Here is a 19,219-nt window from a genome sequence, read left to right on the forward strand (position 1 = left end):
TTCTAAATTTGTATTATGACTTAAATAGTAAAGGGAAGGCAAATAAGTTTTCTTTTTCCTTCAAAATATTCTTTGGTATTTGTGCCTACTTAATTTTGCTGATAAATTTTACTATCTTTTTTTACTCCTAATAGCCAGGGCTATGGGGAACAGCAGGTTCTAGCTATGAGAAAATCTGGGCACCAAGGAAGGGTGAGCTAGCAAGAAATCTCTGCATGGGAGTGGTGGGAATCTGTGGCAGGTGGCCAGTTGGCCTCCCGAGACTAGCCCCGGTAACGGGTCGGCTTCCCCGGTCCCTGCCTCTAGTGACTCTACCAAAAGCTTTCTACTGAGAGTTTTATAATGTTCAGACCTACGTATTAACTGGGCACATGTCTCCGTTGCTATATTTGTTATTCCAGAAAGAATCTTCGTGTGTCTTTCCATTTCTTTATCTCTCATTAGGGTTTTATAATTTTTCTTTAAATGGATTGCTTATATCCTACCTTAATTACTCTTATTGCAAATGTGATTGTTCTACAATTTCATTTCCAGTTCCTGTAGCTATCTGTAATTTTCTCAAAAATTTGAACCCATAGAACAAACATTCAGTATGTATATAAATTTTAATACTTTATAAATTGAAAGCAGTGTGCTTAGTAAAATTCCAAATGCATTCTCATTTCTACTGTACGAGAAAACACCTTTCCAACTTCCAGCTATGAATTTATAGCTTCTTTAATTAGTTCAAGATCTTGTTATTTCATGGTGTTTGTGGAGATTCAGATAGTGAGTGTTAAAATGCTGAATTGCTCATCAGTTGACATGTTCAAATCAGTGGTACTTCTATTTTCTGTCTTTAAATTTTAGACCCCTGAGAATAGATTGTTCTTAAAGTCCTTACAAGCACTAAAATTCCTTCTTTTCTGGAGATTGAAACAATGAATTCTCCAACAATAAAACTCTTCTACACAAAACCTTTGACTTTGAGATTCTCTGAAGTGGTTTTATTTTATGTGGGCAGTTGTTGCCTGCATCAGAGACCGACTTCCTCTCTGAGTCATCCACAGTGGTTGCTGTGGAAATGGGCTGCAGAATCTTTCAGGGAGCTCTCCCTTTGACCCAGGGGGTGCTGTGTCCTTACCCAGAAGGTCTTTGGGGTTCTCTACCACCACTGTTTGCAAAGGAGCACCTCTGGAATTTTTAGGGTAGTTATAAAACCACTGTACCTTAGGGATTTTATTAGCATATTATTACATCTTTATTTTCCCCAGTGTTTGCTCATCTTGGAGAAAAGTATTTAATTATTGTAAGTTGACAGAAAGAATGAAGTAGTGAGGAAAGAAGCTGAAGTGTGAGTAACTTCATGTGTTTTAACTTCTTCTAGTTCATCTCTAAGGTATTTGGAGAGTGTCCAACTGCAGGATGTCATTACAGAGTGAATGAGTTGGGGGCCATATTCTTGTGTACCAACTGGCCAACATTTTCCATGTGATGTCACCAAATTTGCTGGCTGGTATCACTGAAACAAAGACAAAACTGTCTTCTTGGACAAACTTGGAATGTGTGTAGTAAGTAGACAGCAAAGTGTCAGTTTTCTCTTGTTTCAAAAAAAAAAAACGCCAAATACTTATAGAGGTCACTTGTTGACAAATGTGAATAAAGGATAAAACATTTGTCCTCAGGATGCTTGTCTCCAGGTATGAGGAAAGATGCGATGAAGTGAAGCTGCAGCTGGGCAGAGGTCCGCACATATGTTCCAGAAGCCTAATGAGGGGAATTTTTCCGTGTGTGGGTCAGACCAGTTGGGTTATATACAGTTTTGAAGGGTGAATAGAAGTCTGTGAGGAGATTGGTTGTCCAAGCATCAGTGCAGTAGGGGAGGAAGCTGGTGAGTAGATGGGGCCTTGTGAACCAGCCAAGGGACTGTGTTGTCCTGGGACGATGGTAAGCAGCTGAAGGAGCAGAAGCAGGGGGTGACCCTGATGTACTTGCATTTACAGAAGCTCTTGTGTGTTTGTAGGTTTTGAGGTGAAGGAGAAGAGGGATTGGGAGCTTGGACTTTGGGCTTTTGTAGGAATCCATGCAGACGGTGGGCTCAGGCCATGACAATGGGAATGAAGAGGGCAAATTTGAAAGATTCAGAGGAGGTCAGAGTATGGGATTGCTGGCAGGTTTGATGTGGATGGCAGGTAAGGAGGAACTCAGGAAGACTCCCAAATTTATGGACTGGATGTGATTGACAAAGGTAAAGAATGTGGACTTCACTTTGGGACATGCTGCATTTCAAGATCAGGTAGGATACCTACTAAAAATTAAGGTTCAAATTCATACATACAATATGGATGAATCTCAAGGACATAGTGAAAGGAGACAGGTGATTTCATACACAATATATGATTGCATTCTAGAAAAGATAAATCTGATCCATTGTGTCAACAAATCAATGATTGTCTGGGGGGATTGAGTGGGCATAGGTGCATTAGGATTATTATGGGTGATGGAATCTTGATTGTGATAAAAATTCACTGAAAGGTAGACTTTTAAGATGTGCCTTTTATATATGTAAACTGTACCTTAATAAAGTTGATATTTAAAAATTCGTGTTCAAGAGGGATGCTTTCTTTAATGAAAAAACATGACATTATTAGCAGTTAGTGTTACGCAGCAGAGATGGGCAGAGGGCTGTCAGGCTTAAATCCCAGCAATTAGGCGAGAGTCATTTGTTTGTGGTCCTACTTCCTATAGGCATTTGAAATATAAACCTTAGCTTCCAGCTGAAGGACTACTGAAACAGTCTCTTTCCCAGGAATCCCTCTTGCTATACAAAGCATGTCTGAGGATGTAATGACCACAGTAAGCTCACCAGACCCGAGATGCCAGGAATTCCAGTAGAATAGTGGAGAAGGAGCTGTGGTTTCCGCTATTGTTTTTATTGGCCAGAAGAGCTACACGTTTTGCTGTGATCCTGTGCCCAGAAAAGGAAATGTCTCCTGGAACCTAAACCGTTCCTGTGCCAGAAGCCTCATGTTGCCCTGCCCCACCCCGCCGTGGGCGCCGCAGGGCCCGGACTTACCAGGACTCCCGCATGCCAGGCTCTTTGCAGTTGCTGGGTTGGTTGGCCAAGCAAGGTGAAAGCTTTCATGTCCATCTTTGCTGCTTACTGAACTCTATGACCTCTTGATCTGTTTCTTTGTAAAATTTAGGATTGCAGTTATTCATGGCTCTCTGAAGGTCCATCGGGGTTGCAGTTCCAGTTAGAGCATTTATTAAGTTGGGGATGAGCTTGGGCATATCACTTAACCTTCGGTTCACTTCTGGGAACTAGATCATGATGAAGTCTATCGTACCTACCGCTGTTGAATGACCTGGGCATTAAATAAGAGGGTTTAATCAAAGCTCTGAAAATTTTAAAGCATCATGCAAATATAAGTTGTTTTAATATTGTAAGTCCAGAGACTATCCTGATTTTCAGCCTTTGAACCCTTCCCATGCCACCCAAAGATGTGTTCTCAGAATTTTCTCTGTAAAACCACATGGGGGTGTGGGTGGGGAAGGGGAGAGCAATAGGACCTGAGAAACTTTGAGAATTGTTTTAAGTAGACTTTGTAATCATATAGCTGTATGAACTCTTTTTTAGAGGCAAAAGTAATTCTGTTGTGTATATTTTAAGTGTGCTTTGTATTGTTTGTGTCAGAATTTTTCTCAGAACACCCTACCCTTGCCCTACTAAGGTATGTCATTTATTTAAACAAACTTATCAATCCTCATGGTAATGTTTATTTTTGTGTGTGGGGGGAGGCAGGGGGTGGGAGGGAAGACTTTATTTAATTGAATTGGTCCATTTGGAAAAAACTTACTGATGTACATGGATTCATGCCTTGCTTAGGTAGTTAGCACCTGTTTTGCAAAGACAACTCCAGGGTGGGCATTTCTCAGTGTCCTTTTGGGTAATTAGATAATAACAAACGGATCTGTTGGTTCCTGCAGTAGAAGTGTCCTTGATAAGCTTGTCACATGTCCTTAGCATTGGGTATAAAAAGACCTGTGAAAAATGGTTCTTTACTCAAAGGGGTCTTACTTGAAGGTGGGAGACACATTTATAGGTCAGTAAAATAGATCAAGAAAAATCCTACAGTAAATGAATGCCTGAAGCACTGTGATAATTTAGGTATCTCCGATGATGTCAGAGAACACTCTTCAAAAGCAGTACATTTGAATTGGCTCTTGAGAGGTGATGAGTTCTCTACCCAAAGTATGGGAAACAAGTGAGGCCAGCCCGGGCACTTGGCAGGGATGTGAGAAGGCAAGCAGCTGGTGGGCAGGGCCCGGGAGGAGGGTTGGAGGCAGCAGGCCGGGTCTCCAAAGCCAGTGCTCATCTAAGGCGCCCAAGCTTTTCGTGGTAGACAGCAGTCAGCTACATTCATTTCAAGCACATTTCTCCTCAGTATGGATTCTCTGATATTAAATAAGGAGTAAGATGATATGCTTTTGTTAAAAGGTAGCTTTTCATAGGAAGGTTCTGCCTCTAATTTATTGTTTTTATTTGTGTACATGTCTGTGCCCATCTACCCTCCCGTCCCCTCATTTACCTAGCGCTAAACTCAGAGAAAATGGTGATCTCATGGTTGGCAGTGGTATGTGCACGTGGAGCTTGGGGGAGACACTCCCTCTTTTCTAAAAGAAAAAATCTTTCTTTGATAATTACTGCTTTATTCCTTCCTACGAACATATATCAAAGGCAGATAATATGATTTCTAACTTGTAAATTGAAGATTTTTTAATGACCTGAATTTATCCTCTCTTCTCAGGTAAATAGACCTCAGCATGAAAGGTTTCCATTTTTGTGTAATTATGTGATGAGTTCTGTTTCTATGCTCTATTTTTTTTTTTAGTGATTGCTCTAAGGACTGTAGCATTTATCTTGTGTTTATCACAGTATATTTTAAGTTAATACTGAATCACTTCTGGTAAAATACAGGAGCCCTGAAGCAGTATAGTTCCACTTATCCCCTCTCCTAATCCGTAGTACTGTTGCCCCAGGATCTCGCCTTTACTTAGAGGGAGATTGGAACTGTTTGGAGGGTGTGAGCAGCAGACAATCAAGAGTAGCTATTGCTGTTAACAGTGCCACCAGGTCCATTGATTATTTGAATAGAGTAGTATTTAATTATAGTTTTAATAAAATTTTTAAAAATTGAGTAGAGTCTTTTTCACAGTTTAAAAATAGCAAGGTGTTGCCTTTTAGCATTCAAGGAGATGTGCATTAGGCCCAGAAAGAGAACCTCAAAGCCCATTTACAGTGTTCCAGACCATCTGGCTTTTCATTCGTTTCTCCTTAATTGGTAGATTAGTATTGTATTTCACTTAATCAACAGTAAATCCCTATTTTATAACTTGTTCTTCAAATCAGTTGACATTTTAAGTGTTTTCCTCTTCTAGAGATGCAAGCTGCCAATTTTGTATTTAAAAATAATACATATACATTTACCTTGTAAAGATGAGACCTCTATAAAAATGTATGGAGTACAATGTGATTGCTCCTCCCGGAAGTTAGGGAAGTCTCTTGGCATACTGGAGCTGCTGTCTTGCCACTTTCATGTTTATTGCATCTTTTCTTTCTAATAGAGTATATACTCCTCTAAATTATGCCAGCTTCCTCCTGATGTTAGAGGTTATCTTATAGATGAGTCTGTCTTTTCTGTTTACTTCTTGTGGCTTAGAATATTTCCCAGTCATCAACCTAGAAATTTTAGGTGGATTATTCATTTTGCCTCAAGAATATTCAAGCTCTGCAGCTTTCAGGATTTCTTTAGTAGTTATAAGGCTGATTTGAGATGATTCTTATTGGATTCTACACAGAAGGTCCCTTAGCATCATTGAAATAGCTCTGTTGCATAACTGTTCTGTTTAAAAATAACAGTTGAGCAGCATCAGCTCTTGCCCAGGGATATGAACCCACACTCTTCTGGTTATTGTACTGACTCGGGCCACAGACTGGCTTCCAGTATGTCCTGCCAAGTGATCCTTTATAGAAAACGCCACACTTGTTCCAGTGAAGTCTGATACTGTTGTAGTCCCCGACAGCACAACAGACAGACTGCACTTGGTGTCTGTCCAGGTCTGACTTGCCAACACTGAGGGAGTTTTGTAAATGTATTTATACTTCTCTAAGATCTTTGGTGCCTGGAGTTGTAGATTGTCTACATCTGCACTAACCCATACACAAAAGTTGTTGTTGTGTAGTAGATCTGACTTGAAGAGTCAGATACAAAGTCACAGTTTCTGTATTTGGGGCCAGGGTGTGTTTTCCTGCTATATGCCGTTATAATTAACATTCCTTTTATGACCTCTTTTATCACATGAAAAAAACGATAGACTCTCCCCTTGCTTGCTATATGTGCAAGGCTACAGTAATCTACAGGGCCTAAAAATAGGCAGGTAATTGCTCTGTGATCAAGATGTTGAGATTCTGAGATGACTTTCTTAGGCAATATGTTAATGTATTGCAGATTGTGCAAAGGAACAAATACTGGTTTATGAATCACTGTTGCATCTTTGTGGGCACCTATATTTTATTCACTTGGAGGCCAGCTAGACCTTTGTATGTTGTATTTTAACTCCTATTTCCATTTGAGTTTAAAGATAAGATAGTCACATGTATTTTGTTTTTATTAAGTCAGTACACAGTTGGTATTTGCAAAGTCATACTTTAATGAATGCATGTTAAAAGTTGAATAATGTCACATTAAGAGAAAAATGCAGCTTTGTTTAATGCACAGGGTTTCTCTTCATTTAGGGACAAATCAAAGATAATTATGAATTACTTATCAAAACATCTTTTAAAATGGATTAAAAATATCAGGATTTTGTATTAAATATAGAAGAAATGAAACACATTGCCGAAGGCCAGCTAATTTGACAAAGGAAATGTACAGTAAATGAAATGACTACCAAATAACTTTTTGGAATTTTTCCTCATTATATCACAGTACAGGGAAGCTTTTAAGTTTAGGAAGGAGAAATTTGGAAGTAATTCACAAATGAATGTCATGAACAGTATTTTGATGTTTTTCAATTTGTGGTTTTATATCTTCTCTGGAAGTTAAAATATCAAAATGTGAAATTAAAAGCAAAGAGGCAGAGAGTTAGTTTAGAGGAAAGAATCTCAAAGCGGGAGTCAGAAAATAAGCCTTTTATTCTCTGTCAGCTTCTTGCATCCCTTTGCTTCCCTTGGGTTTTTTAATTACTTTTGTAGAAGTGTATGTCATTAGTGGTTCTCGTGGAGGCTGGCTGTGGGAGGTAGGCTCGGTCACATGTCTCAGGAAGGGGCTTTGCTTATTATGCTCACTCTCCCTGGGGATGGGATTCTAGGGCGACAAGGGGTTTCCCCTGAAAGCTTCGAAGAGATGATTTTATTGTTTTCTAGTATTCATTTTTGTTACTGAGAAGTCTGCTGCCAGTCTGATTATCATTCACTTTTAACTCTTTTTTTTTCGCCTTTTGAAGTCTTTCAAGATTTTCTCTTCATCCTTGAGGTTTTCCAGTGTCACATAATCTGTCTAGGAGGGCATTTATTTTTATACAGTCTGCTTGGCGCTCACTGTGAACGTTCAGTATCAAGAACCATGTCTTCAATTCTACAAAATGTTTAGTATTAGTTCTAATATTATTCCTTCCATTCCTTGTAGCTTCATTTCTGGAAATAATATTTACATGTTTGTTTCTTCTGTCTACTGATTATGTAACTTAACTTTTCTGTATATATTTTAAGTCTTTTTCCAACTCTGAGTGAGCTTCTGTGTACTAGTTTTCTTTTTGTGCCTGGTGTTGAGTTTCTCCTGTCTATTGAGTTTTTAATCAGTGACCAGATTTTTCATTCCCAGGATTTCAAATAGATTTTTGTTTCTAAATCTACCCCTTGATTCATTATCTGACATATTGTTTCAAAAATTTTGGAGGGTGTTATTTTTCTTTCATATCTCTTTGAAGGTTTTAACACATCTGTATTAAAGTTGTTTTCAGTTTGCTGCTTTTTCATTTCGTCAGGTGTGACTCTATCTGATTGTTGACTATCGGTCTTTCTTGAAGTCAGTTCCACTCCGTGCATTGGGCTTTCAGTTTAGAAGTCTGTCTTACTGGGCTGCTGTGTCCCTCTCCGTACACTCAGGGCTTCTTGTGTAGGGGTTTTGCCTTGTCTCAACCCCACCCAGGCATCTAGCTTAAAACCAGATCTTCCCTGGAGGCTCTGGCTTGTCCTCCCTGGTAGCGAGAAAAAGGCAGGGCTGTCCCTGTGGCCAGGTTTTGGTTGCAAAGGTCTCTGTGCCTCCTCCTGCTGCTCCCAAGGTTGGCTTTCTCAGCCATCGCCCCAGCAATAGTCACAGGAGCCTTTTTGCTTTCTTTCCCCAGGCAAATGTGCTTCGTCCAGCCCATGTGTTTTAACGCAGTGACTCCTGTTCTGAACTGTGTGCCTCCCTTCTACCCTAGCTAACCATGAGTATGGGCCTTGGGCCACTGGTTCTACTCCAGGCCTCTGCCTGTTTCTGACAGTAGAGTTGTGGCTTCAGCTCCTGTTGTCAGCCTGCATTTTGTTTTATGTGTCTTGTTTCCTTGTTTGTGAACATGACTTCTGCCCTCCCTCTCTTTCTTCCTTGAAACAGTTTATCTGTCATTGATGTCCTTTGCAGGAGTGATTGGTGTTTAAAACCTGAATTCACAAGCCATCGTGCCCAGAAGTTCTGTCTTAGTTTCTTCATCTTTACTAAGTGATCTCGAAGGTCCCTTCTAGCTCCAAAAATTCTGACTTCCCCATGTACAACAGGCAACAAGAGAAGCTATCTGGCGTCTGGTGTTTGGCACGTTACAGTCAGCCAATCACTTTCCAGTCCTTACGGATCTGGCCTAAACAAGCTCATGAATTACTGATCTTAAAAGATGTCCACAGTGCTGTGGCCTCTGCATAAGCTTTTCCAGTTATTGTTTGCCTTCTCAGTTACTATTTTCCAACACTGGATTTTGTTTTTGTAGAAAAAAATAACTTCTCTAAACCATAGGACTAATGCCTTGCAGACCACATAGCTGTGGATTGGAGCTGGCCACTCTCCTTTTCTTTCCCTGAATACATCCTCTTTCCTCCGCATGACACCAGAGACATGGATCTTCCAGAAACAGCTTCTTAAGAATTGAGGAGTCATTTTCATTTTCTACAAGGAAGTAATAATAGATTTTCCAGCAATCTGACTATCTCAGCATGGCTCAAAGGGGACTTGAGAAGGTATAGAGATGGGTCATTGTCAGAGGGAGGTGGAATTTACTTTTCTTACAAGCTTCTGAAGACTCTTCATGGATGGTTGCTAGAGCTGTTTATGTTTTATGAATAATGTTTAATGAAGAACTGCCAAAATTGCAGTTAACATTTTTTGAAAAATAAATAACTTAGCAAGGAAGCAGCCATATGGTATCTGTTTAAAACTGGAGGTGCAGTCTATTTTAAAATATAGACCTACAAAAAGACTGAACACAAATTGAAACACCCACTCCATTTTAATAAAAATAATATTTACCATTCATGCTTGAATTTTAAAATTACACCTAAGGATTTAAGAGTTTTACAAATAGCCTATTAAATTTGACAAACAGAAATTTTGAGGAAATATGTATTTGATTTCAGGATGATGGTTCTCAGAGATTCTTTTATTGTTAACCTTCTAAGTAGAAGAAGGAATTGTAGATAGCTCCAGTTTTTAGGGAACCAGGTGCTACTAGAGAAGAGGTGGGTGAGGGCCTAGCATTAGGAAGGAAGGCCAGGAGGTGATAATGGAGGGAAAGTTGGGTTCCTTAGTGGAACCCAGGTGTAGGAGATGGTGTTGCCTGGACCCGCGTGCCTGTGCCTGCCCTCTGACTGTGGCCCTGGGCTCTGGCATACCAGGTCCTACCTGGTGTTCAGAATGTTAGACCCTCAAAACCAACATCAGAAGGAATATATTCAAATCTCAAGTGGAAGTTTGAGCTGATTCAGGAATTTCCTTTTGATGATTTTGTTGCCTGTTGATTGGTTTGTCTGGAAAATAGTAAGACTATAAAATGAGAATTTTTTGCATGAAAAATTGATTGTTAATGCTAAAATGATTTAAAACAGAATTGAGTTGTTCTCTTCAGTTTAACTGCTTGATTCAGGTCATGTTTTTAGCCCTTTCAACAGCATCTGAAATGCCTTTTGTCATGTTTAAAGTATATCAGGAGCTCATCCCTAATGGTCTTTGAGGGCTTTTGTGAATTGGGCTTAATTAGCTCAATCCGATAAAACACTGTTGAAGAGAGCAGGGTATTGCTTCAGCCCCTGGGTCAGCCAGTTAATTTCTTCCAGTTTGCTGAGCATAGAGTCTCTGTCCTGGAAGAGGAGCGGAACCTCACATTGCTGTTACAATAACAGCTTCAGGATGGGTGACTGGGGCATGATGTGTAGGTCAGTACCATTGTCTTAAAATACACATCTGTACACACTCTTAAGTACATAAAAATCATATAGTTGCCTCTGTTACAACAGGCAGAGTTAAATTTTAAATAATTTATCTTTGCAGTATTTGTACAGTATTTAGCATATTATTTGTTCATTCAGTATGGTACAGAGAATCTTACTGTGGTTCTAGGTCCCTGTGTGACTGTATAACCTTGCAGAAGAATGTGCCATGATGTAGATCTGCTTTGAAGGAAGCTGTTTGAGTTATTTTATTTTATAGTGCTGAAGAGCCAGTGTAGGAAATATAGTATGAGATTGCAAGAAGCATCTCCCTTTATATCTTATTGAAATAAAAATTTAAAGTACAAATAGATTTTCATTGAAAGGCCATGATTTTAACCTCAGGGCAGCCCATATTTTGTGCAGCTTTTATTTTGTTATGATTACTTGTGATGAATGTCATTTTACAAGAGAGGACATTTGAGTATTAAGAGGTTTTAAGTTAGCCTCTGCCAGAGGAGGAGGCCTGGACAGGAATGGGATGTTGAGACATAAGGCGTCCTGAGTAGATAACCTTGTTATGTTTCATCAAGACAGCTTCACTTGAGACTCCAAGGGTGGGAGCTGAGTTTCTAGTATGTTTTTAAAACATAGAACAGGTGATGCTGCCATTTGGTTTTGGAAAATCATACATGTATGCTTTTATATGCATAGACTGTCTCCAGGAGAATATGCAAGAAACAGGTAACTGCAGTTGCCTCTGATTGTGGTGAATTGTGCAGTGGTAACAACATATGGATGAAGTCAGTAGCTCTGAACTTAGGCAGTTTATTTAAAGTCTCTTGAGATCTTGGTTCTCTCTTCTAGCAAACGGAAAATGTGGTAGTCATCTGTTGTTTTTTGATGTCCTGTATCCGTCCACCCTTCATGCCAGCCCTCCCTACCCCAGCCTGCTGGGGCCCCTGCTAGGGTGCTGTGCAGCCATGGGTGGTCCAGTGTGCTAGGCTGTGCTCTGCAGTTCCCCGGCCAATAGCAGCTGGCTCAGGAATAGTCATGACTTTGGTTAGTGTATCTAAGAACAAAATTCTTGTTCTTTCCCACTGGACTTGAATGAGAAGGATGATGTAAGGTTTGGAGGGGCAGTCATCCTCATACTAAGCCTAGGAACCAGAAAAAAAGCCAGTATGGAGAAGAGCCAGAGCCTGGAGTGACATCGATAGGACCTGGACTCAGGCTACACCTGAAGCTCGTTCTGCTGCTGGCCGTGACTCATCTCCTCACCTACGTCAGCCAATACATTCACTTTTTGGGTTTAGTTTCTTGTTATGTATGTCAGGAAACAATATGCCAGCTGGTCTAGGGAATAGCATTTCAACTTTAGGATTACTGGATCATTAAGGGACATGTGTCTGTAAAGTGTGGTGCATGGCACGCAGAAAGCGTGCAGTGGTAATTTAAAAAATATTTAGATGCTCCACCTCATATTTTACTAATGACTTGCTCTAAGGTGAAGTAGAAGCTGCAGGAGAATTTATAACACAGTGTTTAGTTCCTCTGCCTGACAAATAACAACCTACTTCTATTTCAAAGCCAAATACTTTGCTAAGGTAAAAGTCTCTATGGTATATTACAGCCAAGAAACCTATTTCTGCTCAGATTCCAGAGTGGATTTAAATCTCCTAATATTTTCTTTCTTTCTTTTTTTTTTAGTAGAGTACAGCAGAGGCTTTTATTTTATTTTATTATTTTATTTTGGTATCATTAATGTACAATTACATGAGCAACATTATGGGTACTAGACTCCCCCCATTATCGAGTCCCTACCACATACCCCATTACAGCCACTGGGCTGAGGGTTTTATTTAGAGAGAAAATGAGAGGACAGATCTCCTGGCTCAGGCCAGGAGGGGACAAGAGAACCCCCTCCCAATATTTTCTAATTAAAAAAATACAATTCCATTCTATCTTCTAATTAAAAAGAAGTCTTGTTGGGTGGCTTAAAAAAAACAACAAAAACCAGAAGCTCAACAGTAACAAAACAGGCAAGGACTGATCAGGCCTTCAGAAGGCAGCACCTTAAGACTACGTGATGATTTTGATCACCCCTCTCCAGCTTTTCCAAGGCAGAAAAACCAGAAAAGCAAGCAACTGTAGAGATGGAAATTTAAAAATTTTTTATGGCTGTTAACATGGAACCACAGAAGCCATTGTATTACATAATAGCAGAAATATCATTGTTTTTCTGACATCTCGACACTCTCCTCAAAGTGCAGTGTGGCATACTTTTTAAAGATAAAATTGAATTAAAAATCAGTTTGTATTTTGGGAATCTGAGTAGTGTGAGATAATTGGAAAGGCCCTGGAGTGCTTCAGTAATTGTTGAGAATCATTGTTCTTAATAATAGAAATGAACTCAGAAATGACAAGCATTTTATCCATTTCAGCTAACCTGGTTTTTAAAATAAAAATGCTTCTAATGCACATGGAGCTCATGGCCCCCATTTGCCATAATCTTCCCTTTTTCCCCTTAGAACTTTTTATGATTATCTCATCCCAGATATCACATTTCTTAAGTGTGTGTTTTTTTTATTACCAAGTATAATATACAATATAAGGTTCTGTTTTTGTTTTTGCTGCTTCATTACTTTCCCATTCTGAAAAAGCACATGCTGTAGCAAATGAGTTAGAAAACATGAGGCATAAATATGAAAACTAGGAAATCAAGCTGATATTTGGATTATGTACCACTCATATGGAACAAGGTCTGGCCAGGTTGACACTGCTCAGATGGGAAGGCTTTGAACATCCGAACAGGTAGTGAGTAGGGTGGGAGCTTAAGTGTAAGTAAATGATCCTTAGGGAGAAAGTAGAAAGTGTGGGGCCTGATGATGGTGGGTGATAGGAGTCCCAGCAGCAGTACTGGCTGGTGCCCCGTGGTGCTCACTGTGTGCCACGCTCAGTGCACTGAGCGCTGAGCACCTGCCAACTTGGGGATCCTCACAGCAGCACCTTGGGGGTAGGTCTAGTGACCACCCCGTTGTGCAGGGAGCCGAGGCACGGGACAGTGAGGCACCCAGGCAGAAAGTGGGGAGCCAGGGTGCTGGCACTCCTCTCCTCTGCCTGTTCTGCCTCCCAGGGGGAGCATTCCTTTGATGAGCCGCAGGGTAAGGTAGAGGAGGAGAGGCAAGCTGCTGCCGTGGGGACTGAGTGAACAGCTGGAGTGCAGCGCGCACCTTCATCGTCACAGTGGCTTTGTGCCTGGAGTAGCCTTGAATGCCACACCAAGACTGGTAATATGGGAAATTCTTGAAAAACAATTTGTTCATTTCCACTCCCAGTTATGGAGTTTATCTCCACATGGTAATACTGTATAAATGAAATTAATGTTTTTCAAGGATTATGGCACCGTGGGTGTCTGAATGGCCTATAACCTCCTCAGACCACATGGACTTTTCCTTAGGACATTTGCTTATTATTGACCAACTGCCTTACAATGTGGCATGTTTTTAGTTATTTTTCATGTTGATATGTTCAACAGGTGTTTTTTGAGGCTATTCTGTGTTCCAGGCATTGAAGGTAAGCACTTAGGGCCAGATTGGTCCTTGGCAACTAGGTAGGTTCCATGTGGGCAGAGAAACCAGGAGATCTTACTAAATGGGAACAGCCCATGCAGTTGTTCAGAGATGAGTGTGAGAAAGGCTTATTTTCCTTTATTTTGTAAGCTATATCAAACTAGGAAACTGAATCTCTGTGTTCCACATCCCGCTCTTGGGGAACGTCATTGTACAGACTGCTTCTGGACTTGTTTTAATGGTGCCCCTAGGACTTGTAATAACATAGCAGTTGGAGGCCTGCGTAGGTTCAGGCACTGATTGGAAGTACAAAGCAGATATTTTCCAGGAATTACCTGGTAGTGTAGGTAGATTACAGCTATGAGCAGTGTTTTGTGGGTTATCATGAATTTCCAGAAATGGAAAGAAACTGAGGAAGAGTTTTGAAATTCAAAGAGGAAAACTCCTTTTTAGTCTTGTAAGATCCTGCCCCCAGTTTTGGATTCTATGGCGGGAGCTCCGGCAGGTGGGAGAGGAGGCCAAGGTCAGCAATTTTGCTTTCAGCCTGCAACTGACACAGGCAACAGAGCTGCCTGTCCTGTGTTCTCCATGTAATTCCAAATGTTCACAGTTTTAATTTCTAAGGAGTGGTCACACTTGTTTATAGGTGCATTGCCCTTTCTGACAACACTAACGCAATAAACCCAGTCACGCTCTACCAGCTATCGTTATGTAAGAGTTTCTAGTTTAGCTCTATTCATGGCACTTATCTCCTAAGGCTCATTGTATTTTTTTGTTTTAAAGCAGGTCTGATATATAACATTTTCCTAAAGTAGCTTTTTAAGGATTTTTTTTTGGTGTGTTATATAGTTATTGGGGTACTATTTCTGTCTTTAAAAGTGTGGCCTTGCTTTGCTTACCAAAAGTAAGTTTTGGGCAGACCCACCATCTTCCAGTAATTCACCAAAATGACCAACACAAAGGGAAAGAGGAGTGGCGCGCCTCCATAGGTTTTCTAGACCTTTTAGAAAACATGGAGTTGTTCCTTTGGCCACTTACATGCGAATCTACAAGAAAGGTGATGTAATAGACATGAAGGGAATGGGCACTGTTCAAAAAGGAATGTCCCACAGATGTTACCATGGCCAAACCGAAGTGTCTGCAGTGCAGCCAGCATGCTGCTGGCATTGTTGTAAACTAGTAAAGGGCAAGGTTCTTGCAAAGAGAATTAATGTACGTATTGTGCATGTTAAGCACTGAGAGAGCCAAGATAGCTTCCTGAAGTGTGTGAAGGAAAATGATCAGAAGCAGAAGGAAGGTACTTGGGTTCAGCTGAAGCACCAGCCTTGGAGAGGCACACTTTGTGAGAACAAATGACAAAGGGCCTGAGCTGCTGGAGCCCATAACCTACTAATTCATGACTTCATAGATATTAAAAAAAAATAAAAGACCTCTGGACTGTAAAAGAAAAAAAAAAGTGAGCAACGTTAAAGAAGGCAGGTTCCCAGTCATAACTTAAACAATTAAATAGGAGTTTTTTTAATTTAGGATTTTAATTTTTGTCAGTTGTTGACAATTTGGTCCGTGTTCCTTTTCCTCCACTCATCAAACATTTGTTGAGTGCCTACCATGTGTCAGCATCTGGTGCTGGGAATATAGAGCTGAATAAAATGTGGTCCTTCCCTCAATAGCAAAGTTGTTCGGTGAGGAGACAGGCGCACCCAAGTCCAGTATAAGGGGACAACTAAAAGGGGGTTGTGCAGGTACCAAAGACAGTGGAGCAGTGAGAGGCTCACCCTCTCTGGGGATGGGAGGGCCTCATCAGGGAAGAATTTACAGGGAAAGTTGGGTTTGACCTGAGTTTTGGAGAGGAAGAATACACAAACCGTCCCTGCGTGGTCAAGAGAAGGCTAGCAGTATGGTGAAGGAGTTGTTAAGAGATACGGATTCTTTAACACAGGATGCTCAGTTTCATTCAGCAAGGACTGGTAACAGCTTCTCTCCCTTTCTGGTAAGGAGTAAACACATACAATGTAGGCATCTTTTGAGCTCTCCATGAACAAGAACTTATACTACATTTAAGAAGACAGAATAATAGGGAAAAATACAATGTTACTGAATATAATTAAACATAAAATGTCTGTGTGGGTGGAGTTGGAAAGGCTGTAGTGGTGGGGTGGAGTGTAGGCTGGCCACATGCTGGTGGCATGTGCTTGTGCCAGCAGGGCACAACCCCATATAGGGGTCAGGCAAAGGTTAACCAGGAAATAGCTTTTCCATATGTTCACTAGGAGGATACCATGACATTTTCATGTACAATTTAATGGTTATAGCCATTTATTACACACAGGACTCTCAAGTCACTTGGAAAGGCAGGCTAATAGTATACACTCTCTCTAGATTATTCTAATTTTTGACAGTTGTATCACCCTCATAAAATTCAACTGAAATCTGTAACTCCTGCTTTTTTCTCCCTATTGGTTGCATGAAATATCTTTTTCCATCCCTTTACTTTCAGTCTGTGTATGCCTTTGGGTTTGAACATAAGTCTCTTGTAGGCAGCATATAGATGGGTCTTGTTTTTTTATCTGTTCAGTGACTCTGTCATGATTGATGCATTTAGACCATTTACATTTAGGGTGATTATCGATAGGTATGTACTTACTGCCATTGCAGGCTTTAGATTCCTGGTTACCAAAGGTTACTATCCAACAGTCTAACTTAACTCACTTAGTATGCTATTACAAACACAACCTAAACATTCTTTTTTTTTTTCCTTCTTTTTCTTCTTCCTCCATTCTTTACATACTAGGTATCATATTCTGTACTGTTTGTCTATCCCTTGATTGACTTTGGGGGTAGTTGATTTGATTTTGCTTCTGCTTAGTAATTAATTGTTTTACTTTGCTGTGGTTTTTTTCCCCTGGTGACAGCTATTGAGCCTTAGGAATACTTCTATCTATAGCAGTCCCTCCAAAATGCACTGTAGAGGTCATTTGTGGGAGGTAAATTTTCTCAGCTTTTGCTTATCTGAAAATTGTTTAATCCGTCCTTCAAATTTAAATGATAACCTTGTTGGGTAGAGTATTCTTGGTTCCAGGCCCTTCTGCTTCATGGCATTAAGTACATCATTCCACTCCCTTCTGGCCTATAAGATTATTGTTGAGAAGTCTGATGATAGCCTTATGGGTTTTCCTTTGTATGTGATCTTTTTTCTCTCTCTAGCTGGTTTTAAAAGTCTGTCCTCATCCTTGATCTTTGCCATTTTAATTGTTATATGTCTTGGTGTTGTCTTCCTTTGTTCCCGTGTGTTGGGAGATCTGTGCACCTCCATGGCCTGAGAGACTATCTCCTTCCCCAGACTGGGGACATTTTCAGCAATTACCTCCTCAAAGGCACTTTCTATCCCTTTTTCTCTCTCTTCTTCTTCTGGTACTCCTATAATGGGAATACAAAGAATGCCTCAGCTTCTTTCTATTCCTGTTCTCTAATTTCTATTCCATTTACCATCTCTTCTACATCTAATCTGCTTTTAGATCCCTCCATTATATGTTTCATTTCAGATATGGAATTTCTTAATGATTCAATCTCCATCCTAAATTTGTCCCTGATTTCTTGAATATTTTTATGTATAAGCATGTTTATGATTTTTATTTCAAACTCACCTTCCCTAATATTGATGAGTTCAGATTCATTTGGCCCTTTTTCTGGTGTTTGTGAGATTTTGGTCTGAACCAGGTTCCTTTGACATTTCACTTTTGTATGTGGTGCCCTCTAGTGCCCAGAAGCTCTAGTCTCTGGAGGTGCCTAGCCCCTGGAGTGATGTCAGGGGTCTCGGGAGCAGCACAGGTGCCTCGGGGAAGGAAAGAACTTTTCCTGCTTCCTGTCTGCAGCGCCTGTCTCCACTGTCAGAAGCTGTGAGCCGAGCACACAGGTGTAAGGCTCTGTGCTTCTGTAGGTGTTATACACGGGGCTTCCCTCTAGATGGCCTGACGCCAGAGCAGAGACTGCTGGTTTTGTGAGCTGGCCAGGAGGAAGGTGCATTAGGCTGTGTATCACAGTGAAGGGCCTCTGAGCTGAGTAGCCAGCCAGAGGGATGGAGCGCCTGAAGCTCCCGGAAGTTCCCAACCTGCTGGGCAAAGCGCACCTAAACAACCTTTTCCACCTACCCCTTCTCCCCAGCAGCAAGCTCCATGCAAAACCCACCCCTTCAGCGGCCCTCTCGCTACTAGGAAGCCTGCCCACCTTTCCTTTGTCCCAGAGTGTCCAGACGTGGATCCCTGTCCTCTACAAACAACTGGAATCTCAGTCTCCCCAAGTATTCCACCTGTCTTAGCTTTCCAACTCCAGTAATCTCCAGAGCACCATGCAGCGTAGGTTTGTTCTCCCATAACAGATCTCCAGGGCTGGGTGTTCAGCAGTCCTAGGCTTCCACCCCCTCCCTGCTCCATTTCTCTTCCTCCCGCCGATGAGCTGAGTTGGGGGATGGGCTGGGGTTCCACCAAATCAAGGCTCTGGCATGGTACCCTGTTTCGTGAGGTCTGTTCTGTTCTCCAGATGCATGTTGTCTGGTGCAGCCTTCTTTCCTGTTGCTCTTTGAGGATTAGTTGTATTAACTGTATTTTCATAATATATGCAGTTTTGGGAGAATTTGTCTCTCTCACCTCTCATACCGCCATCTTAGGAGTCTCAACTGAAATTGTTTAATGACCTGCCTTTATTGAGTCTTTGAAAATTTAACTTAGTTTTCATTGTTAAATTCACATTCCTGAATGTGCATTTAAACAACTCAAAATCATTCCTCCACCGATGAATTCTATAGTCAGTCAGTTCTGCTGTCTTATTTATGACATGTTAACATAGTTACTTGGAGAGAAATCTTGCCTTAAGAGATTATAGAGTATCTAAAATGGTTTAGATATAAATATGGATAATCACATCTTCTGTTTTCTATCTGTTACATAGCAAATTGCCAAATTCCATCCTACTCATACAGTATAGAATTTAGTAATTTCTGTGTTTAACTAGCAGATAATTAGCCTTGATGTTTTGTTTAGATAGAAGACTGCTAATAATTGGACTTACCTATCATAGAAGATGCTTAGAGAAAAATAATATACTAATTTTGTAATGAATCAAACAAAGCCCTGATCACAGATACAGGTTTTCTGCACAGGTATAGTTATATTATTGTTAAACAAAACAGCCTCCTGAAAAGTAAAATTTCCTG

General features: G+C 40.6%; 1 protein-coding gene and 1 pseudogene across 4 annotated transcripts in view; both read left to right on the forward strand.

Annotated features, from left to right (window-relative positions):
- TULP4 (TUB like protein 4) overlaps nucleotides 1-19,219 on the forward strand; it is a 230,710-nt gene that overhangs the window by 87,196 nt on the left and 124,295 nt on the right. The gene's annotated exons all lie outside the window — the stretch shown is intronic.
- Nucleotides 584-15,418, forward strand: LOC108384243 (large ribosomal subunit protein eL21-like; annotated as a pseudogene).

Source organism: Manis javanica, chromosome 13 (assembly GCF_040802235.1).
Source record: "Manis javanica isolate MJ-LG chromosome 13, MJ_LKY, whole genome shotgun sequence".
Lineage (NCBI taxonomy): Eukaryota > Metazoa > Chordata > Mammalia > Pholidota > Manidae > Manis > Manis javanica.